Source organism: Spea bombifrons, chromosome 1 (genome assembly GCF_027358695.1).
Source record: "Spea bombifrons isolate aSpeBom1 chromosome 1, aSpeBom1.2.pri, whole genome shotgun sequence".
Classification (NCBI taxonomy): Eukaryota; Metazoa; Chordata; class Amphibia; order Anura; family Pelobatidae; genus Spea; species Spea bombifrons.
Genome location: NC_071087.1, coordinates 151,875,998 through 151,896,720, shown reverse-complemented (window position 1 = coordinate 151,896,720; position 20,723 = coordinate 151,875,998). Strand labels below are relative to the sequence as shown.

Sequence of the window (20,723 nt, the reverse complement as noted above, 5' to 3'; positions counted from 1 at the left end):
GGGGCACATGGGGGGAAAGGACCAAAGTAGGGGGGCCAATTCTAAAATGCTACATATACACTATAGATAGATAGATAGATAGATAGATAGATAGATAGATAGATAGATAGATATAGATGTAGATATATATATATATATATATATATGCGTTAGACATCCATTTTTAACTACATAATATGTGCTTATCTCTTTGAAGTAAAGACTGTGATTGAAATATGATTTCAAAATAACAGCTGAACTGACAGATATTTTTCATTCTTTAATATTAGACCCTGCTGCCAATATATACTAATATTAGCCCCTGCTGCCAATATATATTAATATTAGCCCCTGCTGCCAATATATACTTATATTAAACCCTGCTGCCGATATATATAAAAATTATACCCTGCTGTCAACGATATATATATATTAATATGAGACCCAGCTGCCAATATATACTAATATTATACCCTACTAACAGTGTGCGTTTGTGCAAGTGCCTGGGTGTGTTAGTATGAGTGCCCCTCCCAAGGTCGGGCTCTGTGGGGGCTTGCTACCCTCATGACCTGCCGCCAGGGTGCATCACTGCTTTAGACTAGTATAGGTGTTTGTCAGGTGTTAACCACAGTGCTGAGATTGGCGATACCTGCATTAACACAACAAGCAAAATGAATGTAAATGAAGCTAAGGTTTGTTTATTCGTACATATAAAAGTAATGCTTAAAGGGGTTAATTACTGTATATGCTGCATGTTTCTCAAGCTAATCCATACATGTTGTCGTAGCAACAATCAGGTGAATTTTAGGTACCGTACAGCCCTTAAATGTTTTATATGCAGATCCTTTTTTTGTATCCAGGCAACAAAATAAATTGTCTAGCCATTTACCAAAAAAGAAATACATTGTATGAAAAGAGCCCATGGTTTCTGACCATCACTGTTAGATTTAAGTCTATATACCTGAGGTATCTCTAACATCAAATTACTTTATAGCTGTAAATCCCAGTTAGAAACAACTTACCCTTAAACTAGGAAAACCTATAGATACATATATTATTGTGTGCATTATATGTGGTTGTACATGCATGCAGATTGCCCGCATATTCCATGTAGCTCACAGTACACAAAATATTACAGGGTAGACATAGATAAGGCGTTAAATCATAAAGAAACTATTGCTAGGAAATGCTAGCATACTTATCCACAGGTATTGCACCATTTTTGCGTCGCTGGGCAACCTCAGGGGTGAGCCTGGGGTAATTGGGACTGCCTGTAAGTAACACACAAACTCTTACTTACACACAGACATACATACCAACATACATACTAACATGCAAACACCACATATTAACACACTCACACGCACACACTCTAGCACCATACGCTAACACTAGTAACACGCGGAATGTTCTTGCTAACACCATATGATAACACACACCAGACTCAGCATGGCAGTTGTGGTTCAAGTATGTGGTTTGTGAACTCTTTGTTTAATTAAAAAAATAAACATAAATATATTACATTTTTCTGTTCTTGTTTATTTTTTAGATTATTTTGTTTTACTTCATGATGATTTTATTGGAATGGGTGTTTTATGGTGGTGGTGGTGGGGGGGTCATTTGCAATGCTCCAGTCCCTGAGATATTCACAGCAAGTATCACAGTTTTCTTCCAGCATGCTAGCCAGCTGATCTCGCCATAGATCCACAGGCAGCATGCTGCATTTTGTGTAGCATAATTGGTTACCATGGTAGCAATATTGAATTTTTTACTTCAATTTATTTTATTTTACTTAAATTCTCTTCTCCTCGGACATAGCCTAGTGTAATGGTGTACTTTTAAGTTTTTGCTGAGGGTATTATAGTACAGAAACGTGATTCACTCACCAGAAGGAACAGAGTGTTGCTACTTATGAAGTAAGTAGCTGGCCATCTGATCACTATTTGCCTGTTATGTATGGTATATCCAATGCAGTTGGAACATTTGGGACTAAACAGCTTTCTAACTAGAAAATCACCAAGATTTTCAGACTGGTCAACAACTTGGTGCCTTTTTTGGCTTGGTGCACCAAGAGGCCAGAATAATGCAGATTCACAGAGAAGGAGACGTACAGAAATGCTTATCTCCGTGAATCTGTCTTTTGCAGAAGTGCACCAGATGGTCAAAGAAAGAAGACAGAAGGACACGAAGAGTCAAGAGAAGAAGCAGAGCTGGAGGAAGAAGACAGGGACATGGAAGCGGCCAGCAGAGAAGGTAGGGAGGCATTAAGAGAGAGTGTGAGAGAGGATGAGATAGTGAGTGAGTGTAAGAAAAAACAATAAAATTAAATTGAAAATTCAGAGTTCATTGTTTCATGTTTGTTTATTACACTAGGGATCACTCCTCGTTTTTAAAAAAAATATAAGAACTCGACAGATTTCTAGTATTGTGAAAAAATAAAGCAAACGTAGTGTAATTTACCATTTACAGTAACGAGATACATTGTCAGCACTCATTGTAAATAGTGATATATATATATATATATTTATTATCTGATCCGTAATCCCATAAGATTAATTCAAAATATCAAAATGTAGAAAAATATCAAAATGTAGAAAACTAATATATGTGAATTATACTCAAGCGCGTTCCCAAGTGCATCTCACAAATTCATCTTGCAAATAAATTTTGGGATTTGAATATTCACAGAGCATCACAACGTTTTTCCTACATGTCCGGATGTGCTGACACACACAATTATACATCCATGATCACATACATATATAAAAACACATATACATACATCTCGCCGACCAGCTCATACCTCTCACCTTCGCCTGCTGTCTGGCTGCTCTCGGGCATACGTTGGGGTCACGTGACGCAACTATGCGCTCCTGGCCCCCTCTGTGCCGCTTCAAAATAGTTTTTCACCGTTTTGTGTGTAATCATTTTCACGTAACCAAATAAGCATGAGAAAATTAACTCAACATATATTTACTAGCATTGAGTGCTTAAGAAAAAAAAAGTATCTCTCTTCTTTCCGATTTCTTCTATTCATGCATATCACGCTTATTATGCCATGTTTCAGATCATCCTAGTTTTTTTTAATAAGGCATCATATCACTAGACACTAATAATACACGGGCATCTCACTTAGATCTCCCCATCGGCACAGATTTATATTAGACTAACTATCTAGTTAATCCTAGTAAACGTTGCCATGAGGTCACGCGCATGTGCACATTGTTGAGATACACGCCGAGCTTGGTGATTGTGAACAGGTGCAGTAAGTTCTGTTCCTAATGTTTGTAATTACACATAGTATAAATGTTAGACACGCCCTTACGAAAAATTACTGCAGTTTTTCTGAAGTAATACTGCTATTTTTTGGACATGAAGAAACTGCAATACTGCACTTTTACTGCAGTATTACTGCACATTTACTGCAGTTTTACTGCATTTGTACTTCACTGTACTGCAGTATTACTGCACATTTACCGCACTTTTTTTTTATATTGCAAACCTACAGTTGCTCTTCAATGTGCTGTAGCTTTATTGCATTTGTACTTCCGTACAAAAATACCTGCAGTAAAACTGCAGTACAGTGAAGTACAAATGCAGTAAAACTGCAGTAAATGTGCAGTAATACTGCAGTAAAAGTGCAGTATTGCAGTTTTTTCATGTCCAAAAAATAGCAGTATTACTTCAGAAAAACTGTAGTAATTTTTTTGTAAGGGCGCTATGTCTCTGTTATGTCCTGATGAAAGTCTGAAAATAAAAGACTGAAACGTTGACTTATAACACAGAGCTTTGAGAGATTTATTGAAACCAAGTCCCAGGAGTGCCGGTAACTATTTTTGCGATCTATATGCTGTAAGATATAGATATAGTTAATTTTAGGTAGACAGTAATGCAATAATAAAATGTATATGACATAAATAATACCAAATGTGCAAGCGAGTGCTACCAATTTAACAAACTTTGTTCTTAAGATTGTACAGAAAACTGGTGCATTTCAACAGTAATAGTTAAAAAAAAACAAGAAAAAAAAACCAGGGGAGTCTAAAAAATCTGAATAATATTCTCTGTATAAACATGTGCATGTACATAGGAAATAAAACTTAGATATTCCATACTACACAATACTTTATTTCCTAAGTATATGCACAGTGTGAGATGCACATGTCTAACCAAAACACCAACTTAAAGATGAGGAAAAGAAAAAAAGAAATTGCAGGGCTTCTGTGGACTTTAAGCTAATTCCACTGTTCCACTTATTCACCACCCTCTCAGTAAAGTAAGTCTTCCTCACATTAAGTAAAACTGTTTTACATGAAATAAAAGTAAAACTATCAGAGGTTCTGTTGACCGCATGCAGCACAACAATAGAAAGGTAGGAGACTTCCGCAGGAGCCAGCAAATCAGGGTACAAACTCCTCAATAGGTAAAAAATGTTTATGTATTTTAGATCAGTAATCCACCACATAGCACACAGCAGGGGTATATTGCCTCAGACTTAGCTCTTATTTATAGGCATGGACCATTGGATTTTACAAATACTTTAGTTGGGAATGTATTTTATGGGTGATACCAAAGTAAAACATTAATTACAATATAAATAGAAAATAAAGACAAAAAGAGAAAACAATTAAAGAAACCTAGCTAACATTAACCTAGCTAAAATTACCATAATACACTGGAGAAGCTTCCTAGGATAAATATTTCCTAGGTGATGTATGCGCAAGTAAGAAAACACTTACAGAATGGTTGAGTTCAAACGGGTCAAATATTTAAAATGAAGAGTCCAACGAAGTGGATCAGGAACATGCAGATCCAATCTTCTATATCTGTGATATAGAAGATTGGATCTGCATGTTCCTGATCCACTTCGTTGGACTCTTCATTTTAAATATTTGACCCGTTTGAACTCAACCATTCTGTAAGTGTTTTCTTACTTGCGCATACATCACCTAGGAAAATACTGCACCATATGGTTGTTGTCTCTGCTTTATACTTATAGAGCTTTTAAAGAATAAAGAACAGTTTTTTCAGAAGAGCTTCTTGTGCTGGCACCGTTTGTGAGTGCATTTTACACATCTACATATTTCCATTTTGTTGATCATATTACACTATTATATATATTTTCTCTTCCCATGTACATATGCGCCCCGATTTCTATTGGTTTTCGTATCTGAACGCTGAGAGGAGCGTTGTTGTTGGGCTGCGGCAGTTATACATTGGGGAAGTATTCTTTACGATTTTTTTCTTCACACATTGATTTTCACACGTGTTTTGGGTGTTAAAGGCTTCGTTTTTTCTAGGATAAATATACTCATATTGTATAAATATAACTACATTAAATTAGATACAAAACAATGTTACCATCAAAATAGAGATAGAGAATAATAGAGTATAAAAATTCAGATACATGATTATTAGTTTATATTCATCTTTGAATATCAAATTGTTACATATCAACAAAAACTAAAAAGGAGGAAGTAAGTGATATAAATACCGTATTTGCTCGATTATAAGACGACCCTGATTATAAGACGACCCCCCAAAATCTAAATATTAATTATGGAAAAAAACAAAAAGCCTGAATAGAAGACTACCCAATAGGAAAAAAAGTTTTACTAGTAAATATTAATTCATGTAAACAATTTTTTCATATTTGAAAAAGCTATGATTGAGCAAAACATATATTTTTTTATTTCCTTTTATTTGCCAACCAGCCCCCCCCCCCAGTTATGCACATCTGCCCCCAAGGTTGCCACTCTGCCCCCAGAAATGTCTTAATCCCCCTTTATTTGCCACTCTGCCCCATGATGTGCCTTTTAACCCTCTATATGCCACTCTGCCTCCAGAAATGTCTTATGCCCTCCTATATGCCACTCTGCCCCATGATATGCCTTTTAACCCCCTATATGCCAGAGTGTCATATAGGGGGTTAAAAGGCATTTCTGGAGATATATATATATATATATATATATATATATATATATATATACTGCTAACAGCAATCAAACTCCTATCAAGCCAAGGCAGCCAGTACATGCTGGAACCTGGGGATGATAGGAGTTTGAGTACAGCCTCCCTATGCCATGCTACCACCCCCCCTTACACATCCATGCTATCACACACACTCATTCACAAACATTTAAATACCGTATTTGCTCGATTATAAGACAAGGTTTTTTTCAGAGCAAATGCTCTGAAAAATACCCCTCGTCTTATAATCGAGGTCGTCTTCTAATTAGACCTCAAAAAAATGTCTGCTGGGGCCAGGCTGCTTACCGGTGCTTTGGTCCCGAGCAGCGTCTCTTCTATTAGCAGCAGGAAGCTAGCAGAGTGTCACATAATTCTGCCTCCCCCTCCTTCCTCTGGGGGCGGGGCCAGAGAAGTTGCTCGCACAGCCGGGCCCCTGCAGAAGTCTGCGAGTGGGAGATCTGCAGTTCAGGTAAGGGGGTGGGGGGTTTGAGTGTGTGTGTATATGTGTATGTGTGATTAATGGAATGAATGAGTACCGTATTTGCTCGATTATAAGACGACCCTGATTATAAGACGACCTCCCAAAATCTGAATATTAATTAATGAAAAAAAACAAAAAGCCTGAATATAAGACGACCATATAGGAAAAAAGTTTTACCAGTAAATGTTAATTCATGTAAACTATGTGAACAATTGTTTGTTAATAAAAGCTATGATTGAAAAAAATGTTCCACTCTAAATGTGCCACTCTACCCCAGAAATGCCTTATACCCTCTTAATGCCACTGTGCCCCATGATACACCTTTTAACCCTCTATATGCCACTGTGCCCCATGATATGCCTTTTGACCCCCCCCCCCTATGTGCCACTCTGCCTCCAGAATTGCCTTATACCCCTATATGCCACTCTGGCATTTAGGGGGTTAAAGGGCATATTATGGGGCAGAGTGGCATATAGGCAGGTATAAGGCATTTCAGGAGGCAGAGTGGCCCATAGAGGGTTAAAAGGCATTTCTGGAGGCAGAGTGGCATTAAGGGGGTTAAAAGGCATTTCACAGAAGCACTCTGTCTCCAGAAATGCCTTATGCCTGACACATTTCCCTGGGGCCATCCTCAAGGTTTTTTAACTTAATGCCAGGAAGATCTACTTTACTCACAGGGTGGTAGATAATTAATGTTTAAGCCTTTACAGCTTTTTTAGGTAGGCACATCTTTCTACAATGCTGGGTATTTGAGTTAAACATATAGCTTAGGGCTGTAACTAAACATTATTTTCATGATTGATTAGTTGGCTAACTATTGTTTAGATTAATCAATTAATCAGATGAAACACAAAATGCATTTTATTTGTTTATTTAAAATAACTTAAAGGACAAACTCAGTGTTAAAAACAAACAGCAGAATAAAAAACTTAAAATTTATATTAACATGTGTCATTGACTTTTATCCCTTTATCACAATGGCACTTTGTCTTCTTATTACTATTAAACCCTCTTGAACTTTCCAATGGTGTTTTGTGAGTGTGTTGCTCAGATCGTATTATAAACCATGAAACATCATGTAACAGTTTCAGTCTTTGGATACATGTAAAATGAAGACATGGTTAACATGTGACTTCTTGTTTCAGTGTCTATAACATTTGGCCCAGTAGAGGAAGCACATGGACAATCTCTTTTCTTTTCTCTCTGCCAGCATGCATTTGAATAATTTCCTATTATTTGTCTCGTTCTCCTTTACAAGTCTTGTCCACTTTTGACCTTCTTTCCATTTGTACAGAAGGACAGTAAGCAGAAGACCAAACATCATTGAGGGAATATTTTACTGGACGGGGTTGTGTGATGCTACGTGCCATGTGTGGTTCCATGGTGTAATGGTTAGCATTCTGGACTTTGAATCCAACGATCCGAGTTCAAATCTCGGTGGAACCTAATCTTTATTTATATGTTCTAACCACACTTGCACTCCAGCCTTCTTTCCATAGCACAAAGAGGGAATCACAAAATGTCAGTTCTTACCTGTTCGCATGCTGTTCAAAAAACAAATATTCCCCATTTGCTGTTTTCTTTCTTGCTCACACAGGAAAATTCTATTCTTACTCTGTGTAATATCATTCATGGCATACTATTAAACATCTTGAACTTTCTAAAGATGTATTGTGAGTGTGTTTTTCACATCAAATGATACACCAAGAATGCATATGAAAAGTTTCTCGCTTGCTACTACTTAGAGAGTCAAAAACAACCAAACATCATTGAGGGAATATTTTACTGGACAGGGTGGTGTGATCCTTCCTGCTGTGTGTGGTTCCATGGTGTAATGGTTAGCACTCTAGACTCTGAATCCAGCCATCCGAGTTCAAATCTCGGTGGAACATGTGTTTACGTACATTTTAGCTTGCGCACAACCATCCCCTCTGCATCTCGAGGAGGAAGTGACCAAGAACAGTTTCTGTTCTTATGATTTGTTCTCATCACTGTTGGCACACTATAAAACATATTAAACATTATGTTAAGTCGGTCATCGCAACACCGCAGTTTGGTTCCATGGTGTAATGGCTAGCACTCTGGACTCTGAATCCAACGATCCGAGTTCAAGTCTCGGTGGGACGTCATATTTAGCGTTAACTCGCTTGCACACTACCTTGTCACACCAACTTGTGTAGTGCATACATGGACTTGCTACCTGGTAGAGATGGTATGGCCAATTTCAGTATGAGAGGGGTTAATTTGATTGTACAGGTATGTGGTGCCAAAAGGTCTTGTGAGATAAATTTGTCCTTTGAAGCTCGGACTCCAACCGGGGCCTTCTACGGGGTGTTAGGTCCTGCAGTGGAGCTGCCGTTTCGTCTAGGTTCAAATGTAGACGACCATATGCCTGTTTCCCCTCTTAGATACTGGATTCTTTGATATTCTAAGTGACCACTAGCAGTCAGGAAAACCATCTCATATCCAGGTCATATCCAACACATATCAATAATAACTCATATATTCATTATCATACCTCCTTGCGTGCATACCTAGAACGGGGAAAGCGCAGCCTACAAAAAGAGTACAAACATGATGGCGCAACGTAAACGGTTTGGAACGAATTGTGAAGTCTATGATGTTCAGTCATAAGTAGCAAGTGTGACATATCTATGGACTTCACAATTTACAGGAAATTCATAAATGCATGAATTATGGCTGTGGCAAGCACAGGAGGGACGATAAAATGAATATAAGTTATATTGGCCCAGTAGAGGAAGCACATGGACAATCTCTTGTCTTTTCTCTCTGCCAACATCCATTTGAATAATTTCCCATTATTTGTCTCGTTCTCCTTTACAAGTCTTGCCCATTTTTGATCCTCTTTCCATTTGTACAGAAGGACAGTAAGCAGAAGACCAAACATCATTGAGGGAATATTTTACTGGACGGGGTTGTGTGATGCTACATGCCATGTGTGGTTCCATGGTGTAATGGTTAGCACTCTGGACTTTGAATCCAGTGATCCGAGTTCAAATCTCGGTGGAACCTAATCTTTATTTATATGTTCTAACCACACTTGTTCTCCAGCCTACTTTCCACAGCACAAAGAGGGAATCACAAAATGTCAGTTCTTACCTGTTGGCATGCTGTTAAAAAAACAAATATTCCCCATTTGCTGTTTTCTTTCTTGCTCACACAGGAAAATTCTATTCTTACCCTGTGTAATATCATTCATGGCATACTATTAAACATCTTGAACTTTCCAAAACCATCCCTTCTGCATCTCAAGGAGGAAGTGACAAAGAACAGTTTCTGTTCTTATGATTTGTTCTCATCGCTGTTGGCACACTATAAAACATATTAAACATTATGTTAAGTCGGTCATCGCATTGCCACAGATTGGTTCCATGGTGTAATGGTTAGCACTCTGGACTCTGAATCCAGCGATCCGAGTTCAAATCTCGGTGGAACCTCATCTTTAGCGTTAACTCGCTTGCACGCTACCTTCCTTCAAAAACCACAAGAGTCGAATGACCAAGGAAAGCTTCTTCTTACCCTGTGTAATATCACGCATGGCATTCTATTAAACCCTCTTGAACTTTCCAATGATCTTTTGTGAGTGTGTTGCTCAGATCGTATTATAAACCATGAAACATCATGTAACAGTTTCAGTCTTTGGATACATGTAAAATGAAGACATGGTTAACATGTGACTTCTTGTTTCAGTGTCTATAACATTTGGCCCAGTAGAGGAAGCACATGGACAATCTCTTGTCTTTTCTCTCTGCCAACATCCATTTGAATAATTTCCTATTATTTGTCTCGTTCTCCTTTACAAGTCTTGCCCATTTTTGACCTTCTTTCCATTTGTACAGAAGGACAGTAAGCAGAAGACCAAACATCATTGAGGGAATATTTTACTGGACGGGGTTGTGTGATGCTACATGCCATGTGTGGTTCCATGGTGTAATGGTTAGCACTCTGGACTTTGAATCCAGTGATCCGAGTTCAAATCTCGGTGGAACCTAATCTTTATTTATATGTTCTAACCACACTTGTTCTCCAGCCTACTTTCCACAGCACAAAGAGGGAATCACAAAATGTCAGTTCTTACCTGTTGGCATGCTGTTAAAAAAACAAATATTCCCCATTTGCTGTTTTCTTTCTTGCTCACACAGGAAAATTCTATTCTAACCCTGTGTAATATCATTCATGGCATACTATTAAACATCTTGAACTTTCCAAAACCATCCCTTCTGCATCTCAAGGAGGAAGTGACCAAGAACAGTTTCTGTTCTTATGATTTGTTCTCATCGCTGTTGGCACACTATAAAACATATTAAACATTATATTAAGTCGGTCATCAGACAGCCACAGCTTGGTTCCATGGTGTAATGGTTAGCACTCTGGACTCTGAATCCAGCGATCCGAGTTCAAATCTCGGTGGGACCTCATCTTTAGCGTTAACTCGCTTGCACGTTACCTTCCTTCAAAAACCACAAGAGTCGAATGACCAAGGAAAGCTTCTTCTTACCCTGTGTAATATCACGCATGGCATTCTATTAAACCCTCTTGAACTTTCCAATGATCTTTTGTGAGTGTGTTGCTCAGATCGTATTATAAACCATGAAACATCATGTAACAGTTTCAGTCTTTGGATACATGTAAAATGAAGACATGGTTAACATGTGACTTCTTGTTTCAGTGTCTATAACATTTGGCCCAGTAGAGGAAGCACATGGACAATCTCTTGTCTTTTCTCTCTGCCAACATCCATTTGAATAATTTCCTATTATTTGTCTCGTTCTCCTTTACAAGTCTTGCCCATTTTTGACCTTCTTTCCATTTGTACAGAAGGACAGTAAGCAGAAGACCAAACATCATTGAGGGAATATTTTACTGGACGGGGTTGTGTGATGCTACATGCCATGTGTGGTTCCATGGTGTAATGGTTAGCACTCTGGACTTTGAATCCAGTGATCCGAGTTCAAATCTCGGTGGAACCTAATCTTTATTTATATGTTCTAACCACACTTGTTCTCCAGCCTACTTTCCACAGCACAAAGAGGGAATCACAAAATGTCAGTTCTTACCTGTTGGCATGCTGTTAAAAAAACAAATATTCCCCATTTGCTGTTTTCTTTCTTGCTCACACAGGAAAATTCTATTCTTACCCTGTGTAATATCATTCATGGCATACTATTAAACATCTTGAACTTTCCAAAACCATCCCTTCTGCATCTCAAGGAGGAAGTGACCAAGAACAGTTTCTGTTCTTATGATTTGTTCTCATCGCTGTTGGCACACTATAAAACATATTAAACATTATATTAAGTCGGTCATCAGACAGCCACAGCTTGGTTCCATGGTGTAATGGTTAGCACTCTGGACTCTGAATCCAGCGATCCGAGTTCAAATCTCGGTGGAACCTCATCTTTAGCGTTAACTCGCTTGCACGCTACCTTCCTTCAAAAACCACAAGAGTCGAATGACCAAGGAAAGCTTCTTCTTACCCTGTGTAATATCACGCATGGCATTCTATTAAACCCTCTTGAACTTTCCAATGATCTTTTGTGAGTGTGTTGCTCAGATCGTATTATAAACCATGAAACATCATGTAACAGTTTCAGTCTTTGGATACATGTAAAATGAAGACATGGTTAACATGTGACTTCTTGTTTCAGTGTCTATAACATTTGGCCCAGTAGAGGAAGCACATGGACAATCTCTTGTCTTTTCTCTCTGCCAACATCCATTTGAATAATTTCCTATTATTTGTCTCGTTCTCCTTTACAAGTCTTGCCCATTTTTGACCTTCTTTCCATTTGTACAGAAGGACAGTAAGCAGAAGACCAAACATCATTGAGGGAATATTTTACTGGACGGGGTTGTGTGATCCGACATGCCATGTGTGGTTCCATGGTGTAATGGTTAGCACTCTGGACTTTGAATCCAGTGATCCGAGTTCAAATCTCGGTGGAACCTAATCTTTATTTATATGTTCTAACCACACTTGTTCTCCAGCCTACTTTCCACAGCACAAAGAGGGAATCACAAAATGTCAGTTCTTACCTGTTGGCATGCTGTTAAAAAAACAAATATTTCCCATTTGCTGTTTTCTTTCTTGCTCACACAGGAAAATTCTATTCTAACCCTGTGTAATATCATTCATGGCATACTATTAAACATCTTGAACTTTCCAAAACCATCCCTTCTGCATCTCAAGGAGGAAGTGACCAAGAACAGTTTCTGTTCTTATGATTTGTTCTCATCGCTGTTGGCACACTATAAAACATATTAAACATTATGTTAAGTCGGTCATCGGATTGCCACAGCTTGGTTCCATGGTGTAATGGTTAGCACTCTGGACTCTGAATCCAGCGATCCGAGTTCAAATCTCGGTGGGACCTCATCTTTAGCGTTAACTCGCTTGCACGTTACCTTCCTTCAAAAACCACAAGAGTCGAATGACCAAGGAAAGCTTCTTCTTACCCTGTGTAATATCACGCATGGCATTCTATTAAACCCTCTTGAACTTTCCAATGATCTTTTGTGAGTGTGTTGCTCAGATCGTATTATAAACCATGAAACATCATGTAACAGTTTCAGTCTTTGGATACATGTAAAATGAAGACATGGTTAACATGTGACTTCTTGTTTCAGTGTCTATAACATTTGGCCCAGTAGAGGAAGCACATGGACAATCTCTTGTCTTTTCTCTCTGCCAACATCCATTTGAATAATTTCCTATTGTTTGTCTCGTTCTCCTTTACAAGTCTTGCCCATTTTTGACCTTCTTTCCATTTGTACAGAAGGACAGTAAGCAGAAGACCAAACATCATTGAGGGAATATTTTACTGGACGGGGTTGTGTGATGCTACATGCCATGTGTGGTTCCATGGTGTAATGGTTAGCACTCTGGACTTTGAATCCAGTGATCCGAGTTCAAATCTCGGTGGAACCTAATCTTTATTTATATGTTCTAACCACACTTGTTCTCCAGCCTACTTTCCACAGCACAAAGAGGGAATCACAAAATGTCAGTTCTTACCTGTTGGCATGCTGTTAAAAAAACAAATATTCCCCATTTGCTGTTTTCTTTCTTGCTCACACAGGAAAATTCTATTCTAACCCTGTGTAATATCATTCATGGCATACTATTAAACATCTTGAACTTTCCAAAACCATCCCTTCTGCATCTCAAGGAGGAAGTGACCAAGAACAGTTTCTGTTCTTATGATTTGTTCTCATCGCTGTTGGCACACTATAAAACATATTAAACATTATATTAAGTCGGTCATCAGACAGCCACAGCTTGGTTCCATGGTGTAATGGTTAGCACTCTGGACTCTGAATCCAGCGATCCGAGTTCAAATCTCGGTGGGACCTCATCTTTAGCGTTAACTCGCTTGCACGTTACCTTCCTTCAAAAACCACAAGAGTCGAATGACCAAGGAAAGCTTCTTCTTACCCTGTGTAATATCACGCATGGCATTCTATTAAACCCTCTTGAACTTTCCAATGATCTTTTGTGAGTGTGTTGCTCAGATCGTATTATAAACCATGAAACATCATGTAACAGTTTCAGTCTTTGGATACATGTAAAATGAAGACATGGTTAACATGTGACTTCTTGTTTCAGTGTCTATAACATTTGGCCCAGTAGAGGAAGCACATGGACAATCTCTTGTCTTTTCTCTCTGCCAACATCCATTTGAATAATTTCCTATTATTTGTCTCATTCTCCTTTACAAGTCTTGCCCATTTTTGACCTTCTTTCCATTTGTACAGAAGGACAGTAAGCAGAAGACCAAACATCATTGAGGGAATATTTTACTGGACGGGGTTGTGTGATGCTACATGCCATGTGTGGTTCCATGGTGTAATGGTTAGCACTCTGGACTTTGAATCCAGTGATCCGAGTTCAAATCTCGGTGGAACCTAAACTTTATTTATATGTTCTAACCACACTTGTTCTCCAGCCTACTTTCCACAGCACAAAGAGGGAATCACAAAATGTCAGTTCTTACCTGTTGGCATGCTGTTAAAAAAACAAATATTCCCCATTTGCTGTTTTCTTACTTGCTCACACAGGAAAATTCTATTCTTACCCTGTGTAATATCATTCATGGCATACTATTAAACATCTTGAACTTTCCAAAACCATCCCTTCTGCATCTCAAGGAGGAAGTGACCAAGAACAGTTTCTGTTCTTATGATTTGTTCTCATCGCTGTTGGCACACTATAAAACATATTAAACATTATGTTAAGTCGGTCATCGGATTGCCACAGCTTGGTTCCATGGTGTAATGGTTAGCACTCTGGACTCTGAATCCAGCGATCCGAATTCAAATCTCGGTGGGACCTCATCTTTAGCGTTAACTCGCTTGCACGTTACCTTCCTTCAAAAACCACAAGAGTCGAATGACCAAGGAAAGCTTCTTCTTACCCTGTGTAATATCACGCATGGCATTCTATTAAACCCTCTTGAACTTTCCAATGATCTTTTGTGAGTGTGTTGCTCAGATCGTATTATAAACCATGAAACATCATGTAACAGTTTCAGTCTTTGGATACATGTAAAATGAAGACATGGTTAACATGTGACTTCTTGTTTCAGTGTCTATAACATTTGGCCCAGTAGAGGAAGCACATGGACAATCTCTTGTCTTTTCTCTCTGCCAACATCCATTTGAATAATTTCCTATTATTTGTCTCGTTCTCCTTTACAAGTCTTGCCCATTTTTGACCTTCTTTCCATTTGTACAGAAGGACAGTAAGCAGAAGACCAAACATCATTGAGGGAATATTTTACTGGACGGGGTTGTGTGATGCTACATGCCATGTGTGGTTCCATGGTGTAATGGTTAGCACTCTGGACTTTGAATCCAGTGATCCGAGTTCAAATCTCGGTGGAACCTAATCTTTATTTATATGTTCTAACCACACTTGTTCTCCAGCCTACTTTCCACAGCACAAAGAGGGAATCACAAAATGTCAGTTCTTACCTGTTGGCATGCTGTTAAAAAAACAAATATTCCCCATTTGCTGTTTTCTTTCTTGCTCACACAGGAAAATTCTATTCTAACCCTGTGTAATATCATTCATGGCATACTATTAAACATCTTGAACTTTCCAAAACCATCCCTTCTGCATCTCAAGGAGGAAGTGACCAAGAACAGTTTCTGTTCTTATGATTTGTTCTCATCGCTGTTGGCACACTATAAAACATATTAAACATTATATTAAGGCGGTCATCAGACAGCCACAGCTTGGTTCCATGGTGTAATGGTTAGCACTCTGGACTCTGAATCCAGCGATCCGAGTTCAAATCTCGGTGGGACCTCATCTTTAGCGTTAACTCGCTTGCACGTTACCTTCCTTCAAAAACCACAAGAGTCGAATGACCAAGGAAAGCTTCTTCTTACCCTGTGTAATATCACGCATGGCATTCTATTAAACCCTCTTGAACTTTCCAATGATCTTTTGTGAGTGTGTTGCTCAGATCGTATTATAAACCATGAAACATCATGTAACAGTTTCAGTCTTTGGATACATGTAAAATGAAGACATGGTTAACATGTGACTTCTTGTTTCAGTGTCTATAACATTTGGCCCAGTAGAGGAAGCACATGGACAATCTCTTGTCTTTTCTCTCTGCCAACATCCATTTGAATAATTTCCTATTATTTGTCTCGTTCTCCTTTACAAGTCTTGCCCATTTTTGACCTTCTTTCCATTTGTACAGAAGGACAGTAAGCAGAAGACCAAACATCATTGAGGGAATATTTTACTGGACGGGGTTGTGTGATGCTACATGCCATGTGTGGTTCCATGGTGTAATGGTTAGCACTCTGGACTTTGAATCCAGTGATCCGAGTTCAAATCTCGGTGGAACCTAATCTTTATTTATATGTTCTAACCACACTTGTTCTCCAGCCTACTTTCCACAGCACAAAGAGGGAATCACAAAATGTCAGTTCTTACCTGTTGGCATGCTGTTAAAAAAACAAATATTCCCCATTTGCTGTTTTCTTACTTGCTCACACAGGAAAATTCTATTCTTACCCTGTGTAATATCATTCATGGCATACTATTAAACATCTTGAACTTTCCAAAACCATCCCTTCTGCATCTCAAGGAGGAAGTGACCAAGAACAGTTTCTGTTCTTATGATTTGTTCTCATCGCTGTTGGCACACTATAAAACATATTAAACATTATGTTAAGTCGGTCATCGGATTGCCACAGCTTGGTTCCATGGTGTAATGGTTAGCACTCTGGACTCTGAATCCAGCGATCCGAGTTCAAATCTCGGTGGGACCTCATCTTTAGCGTTAACTCGCTTGCACGTTACCTTCCTTCAAAAACCACAAGAGTCGAATGACCAAGGAAAGCTTCTTCTTACCCTGTGTAATATCACGCATGGCATTCTATTAAACCCTCTTGAACTTTCCAATGATCTTTTGTGAGTGTGTTGCTCAGATCGTATTATAAACCATGAAACATCATGTAACAGTTTCAGTCTTTGGATACATGTAAAATGAAGACATGGTTAACATGTGACTTCTTGTTTCAGTGTCTATAACATTTGGCCCAGTAGAGGAAGCACATGGACAATCTCTTGTCTTTTCTCTCTGCCAACATCCATTTGAATAATTTCCTATTATTTGTCTCGTTCTCCTTTACAAGTCTTGCCCATTTTTGACCTTCTTTCCATTTGTACAGAAGGACAGTAAGCAGAAGACCAAACATCATTGAGGGAATATTTTACTGGACGGGGTTGTGTGATGCTACATGCCATGTGTGGTTCCATGGTGTAATGGTTAGCACTCTGGACTTTGAATCCAGTGATCCGAGTTCAAATCTCGGTGGAACCTAATCTTTATTTATATGTTCTAACCACACTTGTTCTCCAGCCTACTTTCCACAGCACAAAGAGGGAATCACAAAATGTCAGTTCTTACCTGTTGGCATGCTGTTAAAAAAACAAATATTCCCCATTTGCTGTTTTCTTACTTGCTCACACAGGAAAATTCTATTCTTACCCTGTGTAATATCATTCATGGCATACTATTAAACATCTTGAACTTTCCAAAACCATCCCTTCTGCATCTCAAGGAGGAAGTGACCAAGAACAGTTTCTGTTCTTATGATTTGTTCTCATCGCTGTTGGCACACTATAAAACATATTAAACATTATGTTAAGTCGGTCATCGGATTGCCACAGCTTGGTTCCATGGTGTAATGGTTAGCACTCTGGACTCTGAATCCAGCGATCCGAGTTCAAATCTCAGTGGGACCTCATCTTTAGCGTTAACTCGCTTGCACGTTACCTTCCTTCAAAAACCACAAGAGTCGAATGACCAAGGAAAGCTTCTTCTTACCCTGTGTAATATCACGCATGGCATTCTATTAAACCCTCTTGAACTTTCCAATGATCTTTTGTGAGTGTGTTGCTCAGATCGTATTATAAACCATGAAACATCATGTAACAGTTTCAGTCTTTGGATACATGTAAAATGAAGACATGGTTAACATGTGACTTCTTGTTTCAGTGTCTATAACATTTGGCCCAGTAGAGGAAGCACATGGACAATCTCTTGTCTTTTCTCTCTGCCAACATCCATTTGAATAATTTCCTATTATTTGTCTCGTTCTCCTTTACAAGTCTTGCCCATTTTTGACCTTCTTTCCATTTGTACAGAAGGACAGTAAGCAGAAGACCAAACATCATTGAGGGAATATTTTACTGGACGGGGTTGTGTGATCCGACATGCCATGTGTGGTTCCATGGTGTAATGGTTAGCACTCTGGACTTTGAATCCAGTGATCCGAGTTCAAATCTCGGTGGAACCTAATCTTTATTTATATGTTCTAACCACACTTGTTCTCCAGCCTACTTTCCACAGCACAAAGAGGGAATCACAAAATGTCAGTTCTTACCTGTTGGCATGCTGTTAAAAAAACAAATATTTCCCATTTGCTGTTTTCTTTCTTGCTCACACAGGAAAATTCTATTCTAACCCTGTGTAATATCATTCATGGCATACTATTAAACATCTTGAACTTTCCAAAACCATCCCTTCTGCATCTCAAGGAGGAAGTGACCAAGAACAGTTTCTGTTCTTATGATTTGTTCTCATCGCTGTTGGCACACTATAAAACATATTAAACATTATGTTAAGTCGGTCATCGGATTGCCACAGCTTGGTTCCATGGTGTAATGGTTAGCACTCTGGACTCTGAATCCAGCGATCCGAGTTCAAATCTCGGTGGGACCTCATCTTTAGCGTTAACTCGCTTGCACGTTACCTTCCTTCAAAAACCACAAGAGTCGAATGACCAAGGAAAGCTTCTTCTTACCCTGTGTAATATCACGCATGGCATTCTATTAAACCCTCTTGAACTTTCCAATGATCTTTTGTGAGTGTGTTGCTCAGATCGTATTATAAACCATGAAACATCATGTAACAGTTTCAGTCTTTGGATACATGTAAAATGAAGACATGGTTAACATGTGACTTCTTGTTTCAGTGTCTATAACATTTGGCCCAGTAGAGGAAGCACATGGACAATCTCTTGTCTTTTCTCTCTGCCAACATCCATTTGAATAATTTCCTATTATTTGTCTCGTTCTCCTTTACAAGTCTTGCCCATTTTTGACCTTCTTTCCATTTGTACAGAAGGACAGTAAGCAGAAGACCAAACATCATTGAGGGAATATTTTACTAGACGGGGTTGTGTGATGCTACATGCCATGTGTGGTTCCATGGTGTAATGGTTAGCACTCTGGACTTTGAATCCAGTGATCCGAGTTCAAATCTCGGTGGAACCTAATCTTTATTTATATGTTCTAACCACACTTGTTCTCCAGCCTACTTTCCACAGCACAAAGAGGGAATCACAAAATGTCAGTTCTTACCTGTTGGCATGCTGTTAAAAAAACAAATATTCCCCATTTGCTGTTTTCTTTCTTGCTCACACAGGAAAATTCTATTCTAACCCTGTGTAATATCATTCATGGCATACTATTAAACATCTTGAACTTTCCAAAACCATCCCTTCTGCATCTCAAGGAGGAAGTGACCAAGAACAGTTTCTGTTCTTATGATTTGTTCTCATCGCTGTTGGCACACTATAAAACATATTAAACATTATGTTAAGTCGGTCATCGGATTGCCACAGCTTGGTTCCATGGTGTAATGGTTAGCACTCTGGACTCTGAATCCAGCGATCCGAGTTCAAATCTCGGTGGGACCTCATCTTTAGCGTTAACTCGCTTGCACGTTACCTTCTTTCAAAAACCACAAGAGTCGAATGACCAAGGAAAGCTTCTTCTTACCCTGTGTAATATCACGCATGGCATTCTATTAAACCCTCTTGAACTTTCCAATGATCTTTTGTGAGTGTGTTGCTCAGATCGTATTATAAACCATGAAACATCATGTAACAGTTTCAGTCTTTGGATACATGTAAAATGAAGACATGGTTAACATGTGACTTCTTGTTTCAGTGTCTATAACATTTGGCCCAGTAGAGGAAGCACATGGACAATCTCTTTTCTTTTCTCTCTGCCAACATCCATTTGAATAATTTCCTATTATTTGTCTCGTTCTCCTTTACAAGTCTTGCCCATTTTTGACCTTCTTTCCATTTGTACAGAAGGACAGTAAGCAGAAGACCAAACATCATTGAGGGAATATTTTACTGGACGGGGTTGTGTGATGCTTCATGCCATGTGTGGTTCCATGGTGTAATGGTTAGCACTCTGGACTTTGAATCCAGTGATCCGAGTTCAAATCTCGGTGGAACCTAATCTTTATTTATATGTTCTAACCACACTTGTTCTCCAGCCTACTTTCCACAGCACAAAGAGGGAATCACAAAATGTCAGTTCTTACCTGTTGACATGCTGTTAAAAAAACAAATATTCCCCATTTGCTGTTTTCTTTCTTGCTCACACAGGAAAATTCTATTCTAACCCTGTGTAATATCATTCATGGCATACTATTAAACATCTTGAACTTTCCAAAACCATCCCTTCTGCATCTCAAGGAGGAAGTGACCAAGAACAGTTTCTGTTCTTATGACCAAGAACAGTTTCTGTTCTTATGATTTGTTCTCATCGCTGTTGGCACACTATAAAACATATTAAACATTATGTTAAGTCGGTCATCGGATTGCCACAGCTTGGTTCCATGGTGTAATGGTTAGCACTCTGGACTCTGAATCCAGCGATCCGAGTTCAAATCTCGGTGGGACCTCATCTTTAGCGTTAACTCGCTTGCACGTTACCTTCCTTCAA

The 20,723-nt window shown here is 38.8% G+C and overlaps 25 non-coding genes across 25 annotated transcripts; all 25 read left to right on the top strand.

The window, feature by feature from the left end:
• The first annotated feature begins 7,804 nt into the window (after positions 1–7,804).
• TRNAQ-UUG (transfer RNA glutamine (anticodon UUG)) lies at positions 7,805–7,876 on the top strand. Its single transcript has one exon. It is a non-coding gene; the product is annotated as a tRNA-Gln (tRNA).
• Positions 7,877–9,391: 1,515 nt separating this feature from the next.
• On the top strand, positions 9,392–9,463 carry TRNAQ-UUG (transfer RNA glutamine (anticodon UUG)). The gene has a single exon. It is a non-coding gene; the product is annotated as a tRNA-Gln (tRNA).
• A 353-nt stretch (positions 9,464–9,816) lies between these two features.
• TRNAQ-CUG (transfer RNA glutamine (anticodon CUG)) lies at positions 9,817–9,888 on the top strand. Its single transcript has one exon. It is a non-coding gene; the product is annotated as a tRNA-Gln (tRNA).
• Positions 9,889–10,370: 482 nt separating this feature from the next.
• TRNAQ-UUG (transfer RNA glutamine (anticodon UUG)) lies at positions 10,371–10,442 on the top strand. Its single transcript has one exon. It is a non-coding gene; the product is annotated as a tRNA-Gln (tRNA).
• Positions 10,443–10,795: 353 nt separating this feature from the next.
• On the top strand, positions 10,796–10,867 carry TRNAQ-CUG (transfer RNA glutamine (anticodon CUG)). Its single transcript has one exon. It is a non-coding gene; the product is annotated as a tRNA-Gln (tRNA).
• A 482-nt stretch (positions 10,868–11,349) lies between these two features.
• Positions 11,350–11,421, top strand: TRNAQ-UUG (transfer RNA glutamine (anticodon UUG)). Its single transcript has one exon. It is a non-coding gene; the product is annotated as a tRNA-Gln (tRNA).
• A 353-nt stretch (positions 11,422–11,774) lies between these two features.
• Positions 11,775–11,846, top strand: TRNAQ-CUG (transfer RNA glutamine (anticodon CUG)). Its single transcript has one exon. It is a non-coding gene; the product is annotated as a tRNA-Gln (tRNA).
• A 482-nt stretch (positions 11,847–12,328) lies between these two features.
• TRNAQ-UUG (transfer RNA glutamine (anticodon UUG)) lies at positions 12,329–12,400 on the top strand. The gene has a single exon. It is a non-coding gene; the product is annotated as a tRNA-Gln (tRNA).
• Positions 12,401–12,753: 353 nt separating this feature from the next.
• TRNAQ-CUG (transfer RNA glutamine (anticodon CUG)) lies at positions 12,754–12,825 on the top strand. The gene has a single exon. It is a non-coding gene; the product is annotated as a tRNA-Gln (tRNA).
• Positions 12,826–13,307: 482 nt separating this feature from the next.
• Positions 13,308–13,379, top strand: TRNAQ-UUG (transfer RNA glutamine (anticodon UUG)). Its single transcript has one exon. It is a non-coding gene; the product is annotated as a tRNA-Gln (tRNA).
• A 353-nt stretch (positions 13,380–13,732) lies between these two features.
• Positions 13,733–13,804, top strand: TRNAQ-CUG (transfer RNA glutamine (anticodon CUG)). The gene has a single exon. It is a non-coding gene; the product is annotated as a tRNA-Gln (tRNA).
• Positions 13,805–14,286: 482 nt separating this feature from the next.
• TRNAQ-UUG (transfer RNA glutamine (anticodon UUG)) lies at positions 14,287–14,358 on the top strand. Its single transcript has one exon. It is a non-coding gene; the product is annotated as a tRNA-Gln (tRNA).
• A 353-nt stretch (positions 14,359–14,711) lies between these two features.
• Positions 14,712–14,783, top strand: TRNAQ-CUG (transfer RNA glutamine (anticodon CUG)). Its single transcript has one exon. It is a non-coding gene; the product is annotated as a tRNA-Gln (tRNA).
• Positions 14,784–15,265: 482 nt separating this feature from the next.
• Positions 15,266–15,337, top strand: TRNAQ-UUG (transfer RNA glutamine (anticodon UUG)). Its single transcript has one exon. It is a non-coding gene; the product is annotated as a tRNA-Gln (tRNA).
• A 353-nt stretch (positions 15,338–15,690) lies between these two features.
• TRNAQ-CUG (transfer RNA glutamine (anticodon CUG)) lies at positions 15,691–15,762 on the top strand. Its single transcript has one exon. It is a non-coding gene; the product is annotated as a tRNA-Gln (tRNA).
• A 482-nt stretch (positions 15,763–16,244) lies between these two features.
• On the top strand, positions 16,245–16,316 carry TRNAQ-UUG (transfer RNA glutamine (anticodon UUG)). Its single transcript has one exon. It is a non-coding gene; the product is annotated as a tRNA-Gln (tRNA).
• Positions 16,317–16,669: 353 nt separating this feature from the next.
• Positions 16,670–16,741, top strand: TRNAQ-CUG (transfer RNA glutamine (anticodon CUG)). The gene has a single exon. It is a non-coding gene; the product is annotated as a tRNA-Gln (tRNA).
• A 482-nt stretch (positions 16,742–17,223) lies between these two features.
• TRNAQ-UUG (transfer RNA glutamine (anticodon UUG)) lies at positions 17,224–17,295 on the top strand. Its single transcript has one exon. It is a non-coding gene; the product is annotated as a tRNA-Gln (tRNA).
• Positions 17,296–17,648: 353 nt separating this feature from the next.
• On the top strand, positions 17,649–17,720 carry TRNAQ-CUG (transfer RNA glutamine (anticodon CUG)). The gene has a single exon. It is a non-coding gene; the product is annotated as a tRNA-Gln (tRNA).
• A 482-nt stretch (positions 17,721–18,202) lies between these two features.
• Positions 18,203–18,274, top strand: TRNAQ-UUG (transfer RNA glutamine (anticodon UUG)). Its single transcript has one exon. It is a non-coding gene; the product is annotated as a tRNA-Gln (tRNA).
• Positions 18,275–18,627: 353 nt separating this feature from the next.
• On the top strand, positions 18,628–18,699 carry TRNAQ-CUG (transfer RNA glutamine (anticodon CUG)). The gene has a single exon. It is a non-coding gene; the product is annotated as a tRNA-Gln (tRNA).
• Positions 18,700–19,181: 482 nt separating this feature from the next.
• Positions 19,182–19,253, top strand: TRNAQ-UUG (transfer RNA glutamine (anticodon UUG)). Its single transcript has one exon. It is a non-coding gene; the product is annotated as a tRNA-Gln (tRNA).
• A 353-nt stretch (positions 19,254–19,606) lies between these two features.
• TRNAQ-CUG (transfer RNA glutamine (anticodon CUG)) lies at positions 19,607–19,678 on the top strand. The gene has a single exon. It is a non-coding gene; the product is annotated as a tRNA-Gln (tRNA).
• Positions 19,679–20,160: 482 nt separating this feature from the next.
• TRNAQ-UUG (transfer RNA glutamine (anticodon UUG)) lies at positions 20,161–20,232 on the top strand. Its single transcript has one exon. It is a non-coding gene; the product is annotated as a tRNA-Gln (tRNA).
• Positions 20,233–20,610: 378 nt separating this feature from the next.
• On the top strand, positions 20,611–20,682 carry TRNAQ-CUG (transfer RNA glutamine (anticodon CUG)). Its single transcript has one exon. It is a non-coding gene; the product is annotated as a tRNA-Gln (tRNA).
• The last annotated feature ends 41 nt before the right edge of the window (positions 20,683–20,723 follow it).